Source organism: Artemia sp. Qi Xiang Cuo, chromosome 7 (genome assembly GCF_049724085.1).
Source record: "Artemia sp. Qi Xiang Cuo chromosome 7, ASM4972408v1, whole genome shotgun sequence".
NCBI lineage: Eukaryota > Metazoa > Arthropoda > Branchiopoda > Anostraca > Artemiidae > Artemia > Artemia sp. Qi Xiang Cuo.
In genome coordinates, this window is record NC_142800.1 from 18,210,172 (window position 1) to 18,225,175 (window position 15,004).

At 33.1% G+C, this 15,004-nt stretch overlaps 1 protein-coding gene across 3 annotated transcripts in view; it reads left to right on the top strand.

Annotated features, from left to right (window-relative positions):
• Window positions 1-15,004, top strand: part of LOC148950019 (uncharacterized) — a 239,706-nt gene that overhangs the window by 110,610 nt on the left and 114,092 nt on the right. The window lies entirely within an intron of this gene.

A 15,004-nucleotide genomic window follows, 5' to 3' on the forward strand; every position in this document is an offset into this window, starting at 1 on the left:
GACAAGAATTTCACAAATACTTTTCAGTACTACCATTTTCTTAACCTAGTTAATCCCCTGATTTTAAATCCAAGATAAGTTTAATTCGTTTGATACAATTTCTATCTGTTTATTGTGTTTAAACACAAAAAAGAAAGAAATTACTCTCACTTAAAAAGTGTCATGGATAACATAAAAAGGTTGGAGAGGGACGCAGATCCGTAGACTAAAACGGGAGGAGGTGATTTGGGTCTCTCAGACCAATTCCTCCCCCAAAACAATATCCATATTTTCCAAAGAAATGCCGTTCTTCTTCTTCTTCGTTTTCTTCTTCTTCCTCTTTTGTATGATTTCATTGGAAACACAAATTAGTATTATTTTCATGCAAAATCACTTAAGACATGATTTCTTGTGAATTACAACAATTCATAGGCTTAGGATGTAAAAGAATCGACGACTCGGTCACTCAATGCTCTGTAGTATTTTGCAGTTCATTGAGGGGAGGGTAAGGTATAAGCTTGTAATTCAATGAGTCAGATATTTAACTACATTCTTAAGTCTAAACTACATGTTTCGCATATATTTTTCGTACTCAACATCCACATTAATTGTGTAGTATCTGGGTGTTTTTCTATCAGGTGGTGTGTTGAGTGCCAACAGTACATTAGTGGACGTTATTTTCAGCAATGTTCAACCTCCTGAAATGATTTTCATTCACTGCATGCTTTAATTTTATTTTAATTCAATTTAAGTAGGCACTATTCTATTGTAATTTTATTTTATTTTCCTCGACAATTTCTTAATCCTTTTTGAATTCTTACGATAATTTTTTTGTTTATTTTAAGATGAGTAATTAAAAATTCCCGCTTTTCTGCCTTTATAGTTGCTAATACCTATTTGCAATCAAAGAAAAATCTACTTTAATTTTTATTATGACATTCCAGGTGAATCAGACAAAGTAAATGTTCTTTTCCTCTAGTTCGGTATCATAGACTGGTAGTCTGTATTCTGGTCTTCCAATAAGGTTTTTTTCTGATGACATTTATACTATAAATAAATAAAACTTCAAATAGGGATCAAATCCTTTTAATAGACAGTGATTTTCACAAACAGGGTTAAAATTCACAAAAATACTAGATTTTTCGGTCACATATGCAGTGACCGTCATCAGTATTAAAACTAAACTAAAACAAAAAAAAAAACAACAGTTTATATACGAAATACAATAAAACTACATAATGTTTAATAATCTTATTCTTTTCAAAGAAGAAGCGGAAGCTAGTCTCTTTGACCTTCTTGGAACCAGCGTTGAATGAACTAACACTTGGACAGAGGTTAACTACATTGGGTGAATTGAACTTAACTCTATCAGATTGTAATAAATTATCGTAGATAGAGTTCAAACTAAATTCACCCGTGTCACGATTTAAATCCTTATTCTTGAATAAAATTCAGTTAGGCCTGTTGAGACCTAAAATTTCCTAAGATTGCATCAGGTTTTTACTCCTTCATTTCTGTAAAATTGTCATACACACCTAGACATGTAATTGTATTGACTACAGCGAGAACCAATGCTATTAAAAGACCCTGCAGGATGATTTCCAAGTATCTGATATATCAAATATGATTACATCTTGATTAGGTTGGATATCTTCTTCGGTGAATTAAAACATTCTTTTTTACCAGTTATTTTTACACTCCATTGATACGACTGCATCATTTCCAAGAGCTGGTAGTGGCGTAGTCTTTTTTATTGTTGTTATTTTCAGGACTTGTTTCGGATTTTTTTTTCTTGACAGTTATAATAAAATTTATCATTTACTTTTCACTTATTTGTTGACCAAAAGTTTTTTTACTACAGAAGAGTAAATATTAGGTGTTATTGAAAGTTTCTGGGTATATTTTAGAAAAGTAAGTCTGTGTGTTTTCTTAGTTTGCTAATTTGTTTGCAAAGGGCATGTTCTCTTTCACAAAATGAAGTTGGCTCTTTCTTGGAAGTTTCTAGTCGTGATTTTTGAAACCTAATCTTCGTATTTACTTTGGGAAGTTCCACTTCAATTTCGTAGGGAACTATTTGCCAAGCATCAATTATTTCCTAAGGTTTAGGATTCTCTCACAAATTCTGCAGCAGGAATAATTTTGCTTGCGATCTCATATGGAAAAGTTTCCCCTTCTTAGTAATAGTGAGCAATATTGGTAGACTTACTTTCTTGCAAATCTCCTCGAACTGTGTTGGGACGTGAGCTTGTAAGTGCATTCGACATAGAGTAATTGAAGCGAAACGATCATGAATAGTATCTTTGCTGGGAATTTTGTAAATGCTTAGTTTTTAGTTTGACTTGGCTATTTATTCTAGTTTTGGTACGTTTTATGTTTCAATTATTGGACGATGGCCCTTTGAGGTAGTTTTATCCTTGAAAAATTATTTAAATTTATTTCCGCACATCCTTGGTTTAATGTAGCTCTTTGTTTTCCTCGACAACCTTCTTTTACGGATGAAAGTTTTTTTTTTGTAGTAAAAGCATCAGTAATAGTAGCCAGGACCGTCATGTATGGAGGGAGGAGGAGCATCCCCCATTGTTTTTTGTCATTTGGTAAAAAAATCGGTAAAATCGACGCCACTCAAATTTTTTGCTTGGTTCAATAAAGACCACGAAAATACTGACATGTCATCTACAGAAAATTTCGAACTTGGCCGGTAAACGCAGCAGTTTTACCGAGTCCTGCCGTGAGTTTAAAGATGGTGCCACAATTTTCCGCTGGTTATATAACTGACATTAACATAGTGACCTGATATGTACCGAAATCTGAATCTCGGTTGGTAAATGCAGCGGTTTTACCGACTCATACAGGGATTTACTTATTGTAGGCTATTCGAAACGGACATTATGCTTGACAAAACAGTCGGTAAAAATGACCGGCCAGTCGATAAAATATCTTGTTCCCCTCCTCAAACATTTTGGATAGTAATGACCCTGATAGTAGCAGCAATAGCAGTAGCAGTAGTAGTAGTAGTAGTAGTTGTAGTAGTAGTAGAAGTAGTAGCTTTTGTAGTAGTAGTAGCGTACACATATTGCCTTTTGGTCAATTGATAGTCCTCTTTATAGTTCTGTGAAAGCTGCAAAATAATACCCAAGTCATTTCTGAGATACGTCCTTTTGACAACCCGCGTAAACAAGTGTGTTTTGATTTAGTTGAACATCGCTCAACATTCTCTGAAAGTTTCACCTGAATGCCCTCTGACTTTCTGGAGACCAAAGGTCAAACTCGGCCTCCTTTCTCGATAACAAACACTATTCATAAACAATCGGTGAACTGTATAACTGAAAGTCCTTGCTTCAAGGGCTGTGAAGGGGTTGTCATCCCAAATGGCATAGTTATTGGATTTCACAACTATATTGATCAAAATGGTTTAAATAAACATTTTCATTACTTGTCGTTGGGGAAAAAGGTGTGTGGGAGGGGACTAGTTACCCTCCAATTCTTCTTAAATCTTAAAAAGGGCGCTAGAACTTTCAATTCCCAATCCATTTAGCAACTTCCAATGTTTCTAGGACAGCTCCTTCCATACGGAGCGTCATCATTTGGTCATTGGTATATCATCAATTGATATACTATTTTTAGATACCTTTAAATTTCTTAGGTACCAAAACTAGGAAGCTGCTGCCACGATTTTAGATTGAAAAAAGGCCGATCCCAGTACCAAGAAAGGGGCTTTAGTTTTACCGTCAATTTTTCCAATAAATTTACCGGATAAATTGCTTTAAAACCTGTTTATAAAAAAAAACCCAGCAGCAATAGTTTTACAGCTACATGCTGTATCTGGAGGGCGTGCCTTTTATTGACATTTTGATTTAAAAAAAAATGATGAACAGAAAATTTATTTCCCCTATATTTTGAAAAATACACCCTCTCCCCAAAAATGTTCGTGAATTGACACTATTGGCTGCATAAACAAAATCGTTATTTATTAGAAAAAAAGTTTGCGGACCAGAATTAGGTGAAACACAGAAGTCAACCTACCTTTCATCTAAATTAATTACTATTTTATTATCAGGTGATGCTAAGAATTTATAATTAACTCCTATAAGATCCAATATAAATAAAACCAAAAATGTCCTTACCAGAAGGACTTTATAACATTCCATGACCTTTATGGAACTCACATCAGACTGACTGAGCTATATCGCTTTTGTTGGCTAATTTTTATTTTTAAAAAGTCTCAAATTGCAATTCTTAGAATTAAAACAATGAGCCAAAGATGAATTAGTTTTCTACAGTTTTTGGTAAACATGTGTTTTAATTTAATTGGTTTACGTGTGTGAACCGCCCTCGTAACCCAATTACATCATTCCCTAAGCATGTCTAAAAAAGAGAAGCCAAATAGCACCGTTTTTCTAAAACCTGATTGGTTCTTCCATGTTTCTGTGTGAAACTTTAAGCCAGTAAAAATGGCGAAACGTTCAATTCCACCTTATCGGTTCTTTCGGGTGTAATTTTAAGCAAGCAAAAAGAAAGAAAACTGTTTGAACAACAAGAATTTTCTTTGCAACTAATCCATCTGATTTTTTTTTGTGGTTAAAGCCAATAGTTTTGGTTGAAACATAAATTTTCTACTTCTCTTTGTTGTTTTTCTTGACGGCATCTTTGAAGATTCTAGGTTTCAATTACGCATAAATTCCCTCGCTCATTCTTTTTTCGAATGTATCACAGATACAATTCTATAAAACAATCCAAAACGCTTTCATCTATTTACAATTGATTTTAGTAGTCAAGCGCGTAGAAAATCGAATCTTTCTTTGAATATTCTTTTCTCAGATTCAGAGAAAAATAAAGTCCGAACTGTATTACTTTCCGGTTAGAAAACTTAAGTAGCCTGATGCTCCGTGACTTGATTTTGATGAAATATACAAAACGAAAACTTTTGCTAAGTGTAACCTAGATTCTCATCACAAAGGAAATTGATAGAAAAAGTTTGTAGCGACTTTTCGATTAACCTATCTTATTAGAAAACGCAAAAGTTTATTTAACATTTCCCTAACTTCTGCATGGATTTTTAAATTTTTTTTAATTGCTGTTGAATAAATCTAAATACTTGTTATCTGTCTGACTGCAAAACTAAGCAAATAGAGACTTTAGGAGGGAATTTTATTTATTTATTTATTTTTTTTTTGATAACCTGAAAACTCTTGGCAAAAGCCAAATGTCTATAAAGCATAGAAGAAATATTTGGAAATTTAACAAAACAATTACAATAAAAAAAAGGTAAAATGACGATTTAAAAAATTGTTAGACCACATGTTTTGTGTATATATTTTTGTATATATATATATATATATATATATATATATATATATATATATATATATATATATATATATATATATATATATATATATATATATATATATATATATATATATATATATATATATATATATATATATATATATATATATATATATATATATATATATATATATATATATATATATATATATATATATATATATATATATATATATATATATATATATATATATATATGATGACTAGTAACCCACTAGGCCTGGACAAAAAAAGAAGAAGAAAAAACACCATTTTAACGGTTTATATATATATATATATATATATATATATATATATATATATATATATATATATATATATATATATATATATATATATATATATATATATATATATATACATAAAGTTTTTCTTATATAAAGTGCTCTTTTATTAGCATTTGACATTTTTCTGGGTGTCGGCCTGTTTTTGTAAGAACATAGAAGGCTTTTAGATTTATGTTGAACTGCCTTAAAATAGTCATGATAACTTATAGTATCTATTGAACCAGGTGTAGGACCTAGTTTATGAATAGTAGACAGATTTACTCCTTTCTGGGAACGTGCCCATGTACAAGTTAAAGGGAATGGGGGAAAATCCTGGTTTCTAATGCATAGAAAAATCTAAGCAGTCCAAATTACCGGTGAGTGATCCATGAAAATAAGACAGCATGAATCGAAGTTCTCACAAGACTTCCCCTAGGCAAAGATAGGCATGAGTTAACCTAATGAGAAATGTCTGTCTCTAGAGATTATTGAGAAGATCAAATGACACTCAAAAGAGAATAAAGGAAGTGAGTTGGCCTTCAAAAAAAGAACCAAGTCTTAGAATTCTGTTTATTTGAAAAGTCATTTCACCTAATGACATTTCTTTCTCTTTTTCGTCTGCTATTTTAAGCAACTATCCTTTAGAACTAAAGATTTTGATGAGACTGTTTAATTTTGTCAGCAATATTCCAAGGTTGAAATGCTTAGGGAGGGAATGCTATTTATGCCACAGGGCGCAACTGCTGTGGACACATCATGGACCACTAGGTAGGATGTCAGGAGGGTTTTCTAGGTGATAGAAAAGTGGGGAGGAGTTCTTGCTAAAACGAATATTTGAAGCAATTTTTGGACACTTGTTTTTCCTGGTGATCTATTTTCCTAAACTTTCGGGTGAGAAGAATCCCCTCTTTGTTCAAGTATGGAAGGTCTTGAGCAGTAAAAACCGTTTTGATTTCTACGGTGACACACAGGTGAGCTAATATATTTATCTCGAGTTTATTGCTTATGTCGGATATAGAGTTCTACTTTGAATTGATTATGTTAAAGATTTTATGAATAATAAATTTTTTATCAATGAAAATTTATCGGTATGCCTGCAATTTTTCTGGTGCATCAGAGTATCTGGAGAATCGAACAGTTCAGAAGTTGTGAGAAATTCCGAGAAAAAACCTGCGAAAATTTGCCGGATTTTCGAAAAAAGGGGGAAATACCCCCTAAAAGCTATAGAACCTTGATGAAAATCACACCATCACATTCAGCGTACCAGAGAACCCTACTATAGAAGTTTCAAGCTCCTATCTGCAAAAATGTGGTATTTTGTATTTATTTGCCAGAAGAAAGATCACGGATCCGTGTTTATTTGTTTTTTGTTTTTTTGCTTTTTTTCCCAGGGGTGATCGTTCAAACGGAAATTAAGAGTTCTAGTGCCCTTTTAACTGAAGGGTAACTAGGCCCCCTCCCACACTCATTTTTTCCCCAAAGTCACCCGATTAAAATTTGGAGATAGCCATTTTGTTCAGCATGGTCGAAAATTTAATATTCATGTCTTTTAGTATGGCTTAATCCCCCAAAGTCCCCGGGGGGAGGGCTGAAAGTTATAGACTTTACACAATGTTTACACATAGTATTGGTTATTGGAAAGTATACAGACGCTTTCAGGGGGGATTTTTTCTGGTAGTAAGGGAGGGGGGTAAATGGGTATGGGGTTATGTGGGAGGATCTTTCCATGGAGGAAGTCTTCACGGGGGACGGGACATTGCTATGAAGGGGCGCCGGATTTCCCAGCATTATTTAAAGAAACGATCAGAAATTAAATAGAAAAAAACAAGATTTTCAATTGAAAGTAAGGAGCAACATCAAAACTTAAAATAAAAGAATTTATTACGTATATGATTGGGTTCGCCCCCTAGTCAATACATCGCTCTTTAAGCCAAAGATTTTTTAGTACTTTCATAAGAGCTATTTCTTCTAACGGCCTTTATGATTAAGGGGTCATTTTTAAAAAAATAGAACAAAATTCAAACTTTAGCGTAAAGAGCGAGGTGTTGGCTAGGGGGCGCACCCTCTAATATACGTATTAAAAAGAATATAGAAATTTGTTACGTAAGTTAATTCGTAAGTTACGTAAATTTATTACTAATAAAAACGTTCGTAAATAAAATTAAACAACTTTCGAGAAAGCCATTTAACCAAATAAAAGCAAAATTAATATGCAAATTTTGTTTTAATTATTCATATACTTTGAGCCAAAATCAAAACCTACATTAATTCAAAAACGTTTAAAAATTTAATAAAAAAACAAGTTCTCTTAACTGAAAGTAAGGAGCGACATTAAGACTTATAACGAACAGAAATTATTCCGTATATGATAGGGGCTGTCCTCTCCTCAACGCCTCGCTCTGTACGCTAAAGTTTGACTCTGTCTCACAACTTTATTTTTTAAAACAATAAAAAACTTTAGCGTAAAGAGCGAGGCGTTGAGGAGGGGACAGCCCCTTTCATATACGAAATAATTTCTGTTCGTTTTAAGTTTTAATGCCGCTCCTTACTTTCAGTTTAAAAAAACTTGCTTATTTTATTTAATCAAACAGTTCATGGTAACGAACTGTCAGTAAGGAGCGACCCGGCTCAATAGTAACCGAAACTCTAAAAAACAGAATTTTGATACAAATAGATACATTAAAAGAATCAGATTTTAATTTTGATTTAAAATATATAAGTTTCATCAAGTTTAGTTTTACCCATCAAAAGTTACGCGCCTGAGAAAATTTGGCTGATTTTAGAAAAAAAGGGGGAAAGACCCCCTAAAAGCTATAGAACCTTAATGAAAATCACACCATTATATTCAGCGTATCAGAGACCCCTATTGTAGATGTTTCAAGCTCCTATCTACAAAAATGAGGAATTTTCCATTTTTTGCCAGAAGAAAGATCACGGATGCGTGTTTATTTATTTTTTTTTTCCAGGGGTGATCGTATCGACCCATTGGTCCTAGAATATCATGGGAGGACTCATTGGTACAGGAATTAAAAGTTCTAGTGCCCTTTTTAAGTGACAAAGACATGGAGGGCAACTAGGCCCCCTCCCACGCTCATTTTTTTCTCAAAGTCACCTGATCAAAATTTTGAGATAGCCATTTTGTTCAGCATGGTTGAAAATATGATAGGTATGTCATTTAGGATGACTTAATCTCCCGAAGTCCCCGGGGGGAGGGCTGAAAGTTATGAACTTTACCCAATGTTAACATATAGTATTGGTTATTAGGAAGTATAGAAACATTTTCAGGGGGGAATTTTTTCTGGTAGTAGGGGGGTGGGTGGGTCAGGGGTTATTTGGGAAGATCTTTCCATGAAGGAAGTTTTCGTGGGGGAAGGGACATTGCTATGAAGGAGGCGCCGGATTTCCCAGCATTGTTTAAAAAAAAGATCAGAAATTAAATTAAAAAAAAACAGGTTTTTTCAACTTAAAATATGAAGCAACATTAGAACTTAAAACGAACAGAAATTCTAATATTTCTAATTAAACGGCCTTTTCCATTTTTAAGAACCAGAGAACCCTACTGTAGATGTTTCAAGCTCCTATCTACAAAAATGTGGAATTTTCCATTTTTTGCCATAAGAATGATCACGCATGCGTGTTTATTTGTTATTTGTTTTTTTTTTTTTTTCTTTTCCCCAGGGGTGATCGTATCGACCCAGTTGTCCTAGAATATCATAGGAGGGCTCATTGGAACGGAAATTAAAAGTTCTAGTGCCCTTTTTAAGTGACCAAAAAAATGGAGAGCAACTAGGCCCCCCCCACGCTCATTTTTTTCTCAAAGTCACCCAATTAAAATTTTGAGATAGCTATTTTCTTCAGCATAGGTGAAAATCTAATAAATATTTCTTTTAGGATGACTTAATCCCCCACAGTTGCCAGCGGAAGGGCTGCAAGTTATGAACTTTGCCCATTGCTTACATATTGTATGGGTTATTAGGAAGTATACAGACATTTTCAGGAAGGATTTTTTCTGGTGGGGAGGGGGGGGGGCTAGAGGAGGAGGTTACTCGGGAGAATCTTTCCGTGTAGGATGTTTCTTTGGGGTAAGGGACATTTCTATGAAGGGGGCGCCGGATTCCCAAGCATTAATTAAAAAACGATCAGAAATTAAATTAAAAAAAACATGTTTTTTCAATTGAAAATAAGAGGCAACATTAGAACTTAAAACGAACAAAAATTCTAATATTTATTAAATAAAAAAAACAAGTTTTTTAAACTGAAAGTAAGGAGCGACATTAAAACTTAAAACGAACAGAAATTATTCCGTATATGAAAGGGGCTGTCCCCTTTTCCACGCCTCGCTCTTTACGCTAAAGTTTTGTACCGTTTTAAAAAATAGAATTGTGAGAAAGAATCTAACTTTAGCGTAAAGAGGAAAGCGTTGAGGAGGGGATACCCACTTTCATATACGGACTAATTTCGGTTCGTTTTAAGTTTTAATGTCGCTCCTTACTTTCAGTTTAAAAAACTTGTTTTTTATATTTAATTTCTGATTGTTTTTTAGTTAATGTAGCTTTTATTTTGGCTCGCCGTCATTGAATAAGTAAAAAAAATTTGCGGAAAATTTTTACTTTCCTTTTGCTAAATGGCTGTCTCTAAATTCGGTTCTGACGTAATTTACAAATTAACTTACGTAACGAACTTCTATATTCGTATATTTTTCTTCTGGCAAAAAATACAAAGTTGCAAATTTTTGCAGATATGAGCTTGAAACCTATGTTATAGGGTTTTCTGATACAGTGAATCTGACGGTGTGATTTTCATTAAAAATTTTTCACTTTTAGGGGATGTTTCCCCCCTCTTTAAAATATCAGGTGAGTTCTCTGAGGCTCGTAGCCTTTGATGAGTAATACTAAACTTAATAAAATTCATATATTTAGAATCAGCATTATGAGCCCATTCTCTTGATACATTTATTGACATCAAAGTTCCGTTTTTAAAAGTTTCGCTTACTATTGAGCCGTATCGCTTGTTTTTTTTTGTATTGTTTTTTTTTATTACGTATATGTTATTACGGTTGTCCCCTTAGTCAATACCACGCTCTTTACGTTAAAAGTTAAAAAAATTTTAATTCACAAACCCCTGAATCACAAAGGCCGTTTAATTTGAATAGATAGCTCTTTTGAAAGCACTAAAAAAACTGTAGCGTAAAGAGCGAAGTATAAACTTGGGGGAGAACCCCCTCATATACCTAATAATTTCTGTTCATTTTAAGTTCTAATGTTGCTTCTTACTTTCAGTTGAAAGTACTTGTTTTTTTTTAATTTAATTTCTGATCTTTTTTTAAATAATGCTTGGAAATTCGGCGCCCCCTTCATAGAAATGTCCCTTACCCCAAAGAAACATCCTCCACGGAAAGATTCTCCCGAGTAACTCCTCCTCCAGCCCCCCCCCCCCCACCCGAAAAAAAATTCTTCCTGAAAATGTCTGTATACTTCCCAATAACCAATACAATATGTAAGCAATGGGCAAAGTTCAGAACTTGCAGCCCTTCCCCTGGGAACTGTGGGGGATTAAGTCATCATAAAAGACATATTTATTACATTTTTGACTATGCTGAACACAATTGCTATCTCAAAATTTTAATCTGGGGACTTTGATAAAAATATGAGCGTGGGAGGGGGCCTAGTTGCCCTCCATTTTTTTTTGTCACTTAAAAAGGGCACTAGAACTTTTAATTTCCGTTCCAATGAGCCCTCTTACGATATTCTAGGACCACTGGGTCAATACGATTACCCCTGGGGAAAAAAAACCCAAATAGACACGCACCCGTGATCTTTCTTCTGGCAAAAATGCAAAATTCCACATTTTTGTAGAAAGGAGCTTGAAACCTCTACAGTAGGGTTATCTGATACGCTGAATATGATGGTGTGAATTTCATTAAGGTTCTATAGTTTTTAGGGGGTCGTTCGCCCTTTTTTCGAAAATCAGCGAAATTTTCTCAGGCGCGTAACTTTTGATGGGTAGAATTAAACTTGATGAAACTTATATTTTTGAAATCAGAATTAAAATTTGATTCTTTTGATGTACCTATTGGTACCAAAATTCCGTTTTTTAGAGTTTCGGTTACCATTGAGCCGGGTCGCTCCTTACTTACAGTTCGTTACCACGAACTGTTTGATAATTAAACGGCCTTTGTGATTCAGGGGTTTGTGAATTAAAATTTTTTTAACTTTTAACGTAAAGAGCGTGGTATTGACTAAGGGGAGAACCCCCTCATATACGTAATAGCATATACGTAATAAAAAAAACATTAAAAAAAGCAAGCGATACGGCTCAACAGTAATCGAAACTTTTAAAAACGGAATTTTGATGTCAATAAATGTATCAAAAGAATAGGCTTATAATGCTGATTCTAAATATATAAATTTTATTAAGTTTAGTATTACTCATCAAAGGCTACGAGCCTGAGAAAACTTACCTGATTTTTTAAAGAGGGAGGAAACATCCCCTACAAGTGAAAGAATTTTAATGAAAATCACACCGTCAGATTCAGCGTATCAGAAAACCCTACTACATAGGTTTCAAGCTCATATCTGCAAAAATCTGCAACTTTGTATTTTTTGCCAGAAGAAAAATATACGAATATAGAAGTTCGTTACGTAAGTTAATTTGTAAATTACGTCAGAACCAAATTTAGAGACAGCCATTTAGCAAAAGAAAAGTAAAATTTGTATGCAAATTTTGTTTACTTATTCAATGACGGTGAGCCAAAATAAAAGCTGCATTAACTAATAAACGATCAGAAATTAAATAAAAAAAAAAGATATTACTTGACACTTTGAAGACACTAGGTATCAAAGAATGTTTTTACACAATTCTAGGGGAGAGGATACCGGAGACAAAGTCTGGAAATTTGAATTCTTAACAATCTTTATGAATTACACTCATAATTTATTCTACTAATTAATTCAAATCATCCCAAATAAACCATTTAAATTCCAGAGAATTTGATTTGGGAATTGGACACTGTATCATTTCAGATGGATACCGAATGTTATAAAGGTGTTTAATATTGACGAAGCAGTCGAAAACAATGCAGAAAAAGATTTTTTTGAAAAACGGAAGATGTGAGAAACAATACTAAAAAGATAAAAAAATAAAGTCTCAGGTCTTGAGTGTATGGCGGTCGAAATGTTGAAAGATGGTCGTTGCGAGGATAAAGATAAGATACCAAAGAATATAAGTATAATTTAAAAATTCATTGACAGTTACCAGCTATGTATTTTGTCAGTCTTATGTGGGCTATTTTCTATTGTCTTATGTCAGTGCAAGTTAATACATTGTATTAACAGCTTGGTATTTATAGGTTGTATGTGGGCTACTAAAAATGTTGCCATATGAATACAATACAATGCAAATTAATACAATACACTAACACCGTGGTATTTATAAGTTTTGCTACCTTGCATGCTGAATCTTCACTTCAGTAGTATATTCTTCCTTTTTTGTAAGCTATTCTTTACAAAAGAAAAATTATAGAGAAGAATTAGCTATGCTATAAGTTAAATTTTTGTGACTTGAATACTTTCAACAAAGTGTAAATTTGATTTCGTGCTGGTGGAGGTATTATTGATTTTTTGAGAATAAAAAACAAGACATTCCGTAAAAAACACTTTAACTGAAAATTTATATTTCGTTTGATATTGTTCCTTTGTTGTTGAAAAAAGATATAAGTAAAACATTTATCTTCATGTTCATTTTCCATCATAATTTTTGATTCAATGATAATTTTATCAGTATCTATTTAAACACAAAAAAATGCTTTCAAAAAAGTTACACATAGATGTGATGCAAATTAACTTTTTTGTGAGTTGAATACTTTCACTAAGATTGAGTTTATGTATTTTGTCGATTACATTTGTTCTTGAAAAAAAAAGAAAAATTCTATTAGAACAACTTTTTAATGAATGATTCACCTTCCTTACGATAAATTTTTTCAAATGATCCTTGAGTATTTAGATGAGCATGCATATGTCATTAAAATATGCGTCATCATTGTCGCACTGTATAATATTTCTTCCTTCAATAGTAAATTAGTATTTCTAAAGGTATCCATTATAAGCCAAAACAATTTTATAAGTTGGACATTAACATGATATAATTGAGGTTTCATGATGTCTTGTTATTTGGATGTTGCCATTTTAGATAAATTAAAAAGAAAACAAGTTTTTTTAACTGAAAGTAAGGGACGACGTTAAAACTTAAAACGAACAGAAATTATTCCGTATATGAAAGGGGCTGTCCCCTCCTCAACGCCTCGCTCTTTACGATAAAGTTTTTTATTGTTTAAAAAGAATAAGAGTTTTGAAAAAATCAAAATTTAGCGTAAAGAGCGAGGCGTTGGGGAGGGGACAGCCTCTTTCATATACGGAATAATCTCTGTTCGTTTTAAGTTTTAACGTCGCTCCTTACTTTCACTTAAAAAAAACTTTTTTTAGTTTATTTAATTTTTGGACGTTTATGAATTAATACAAATTTTGATTTTGGTTCACCATATGTGAATAATAAAAACATAATGTGCATGTTAATGTTTCTTTCATTTGGTTAAATGGTTTTCTCTAAAGTTGATTAATTTTATTTACAAACGTTTTATTAGTAATAAATATACGTAACTTACGAATTAACTTACGTAACCATCTTTTATATTCATATATTTTTAATACGTATATTAGGGGACTCGTCCCCTAGTCAATACCTCGCTCTTTAAGCTAAAGTTCGAATTTCGTTCCAATTCTTTAAAAACGACCCCTTAGTCACAAAGGCCGTTATTTAGAATAAATAGCTCTTATGAAAGTACTAAAAAATCTTTTTCTCACCGAGTAAAGAATTGATCAGAAGATGAACACAATCATACACGTAATATTTTTCTGGCCTCTCTAATTTTTGATGTTACTCATTGTTTTCTGTTTGAACACTTGTTTTTTTTATATTTAATTTATGATCTTTTTTTTAAATAATGCTGGGAAATTCAACACCCCCTGCATATCACGGTCCCTTCCCCCATGCCTACTTCCTTCATGGAAAGATCTTCCCAAATAACCCCCGACCCACCCACCCCCATACTACCAGAGAAAATCCCCCTGAAAACGTCCGTATACTTCCAAATAACCAATACCATATGTTAACATTGGGTAAAGTTCATAACTTTCAGCCCCCCCCCCGGGGACTTTGGGGGATTAAGTCATCCTAAAGGACATACTTATCATATTTTGAACCATGCTGAACAAAATGGCTATCTCAAAATTTTTATCAGGTAACTTTGCGAAAAAAATAAGCGTGGGAGGGGGCCTAGTTACCCTCCATTTTTTTGGTAACTTAAAAAGGGCACTATAACTTTTAATTTCCGTTCCAATGAGCCCTCCCGCGAT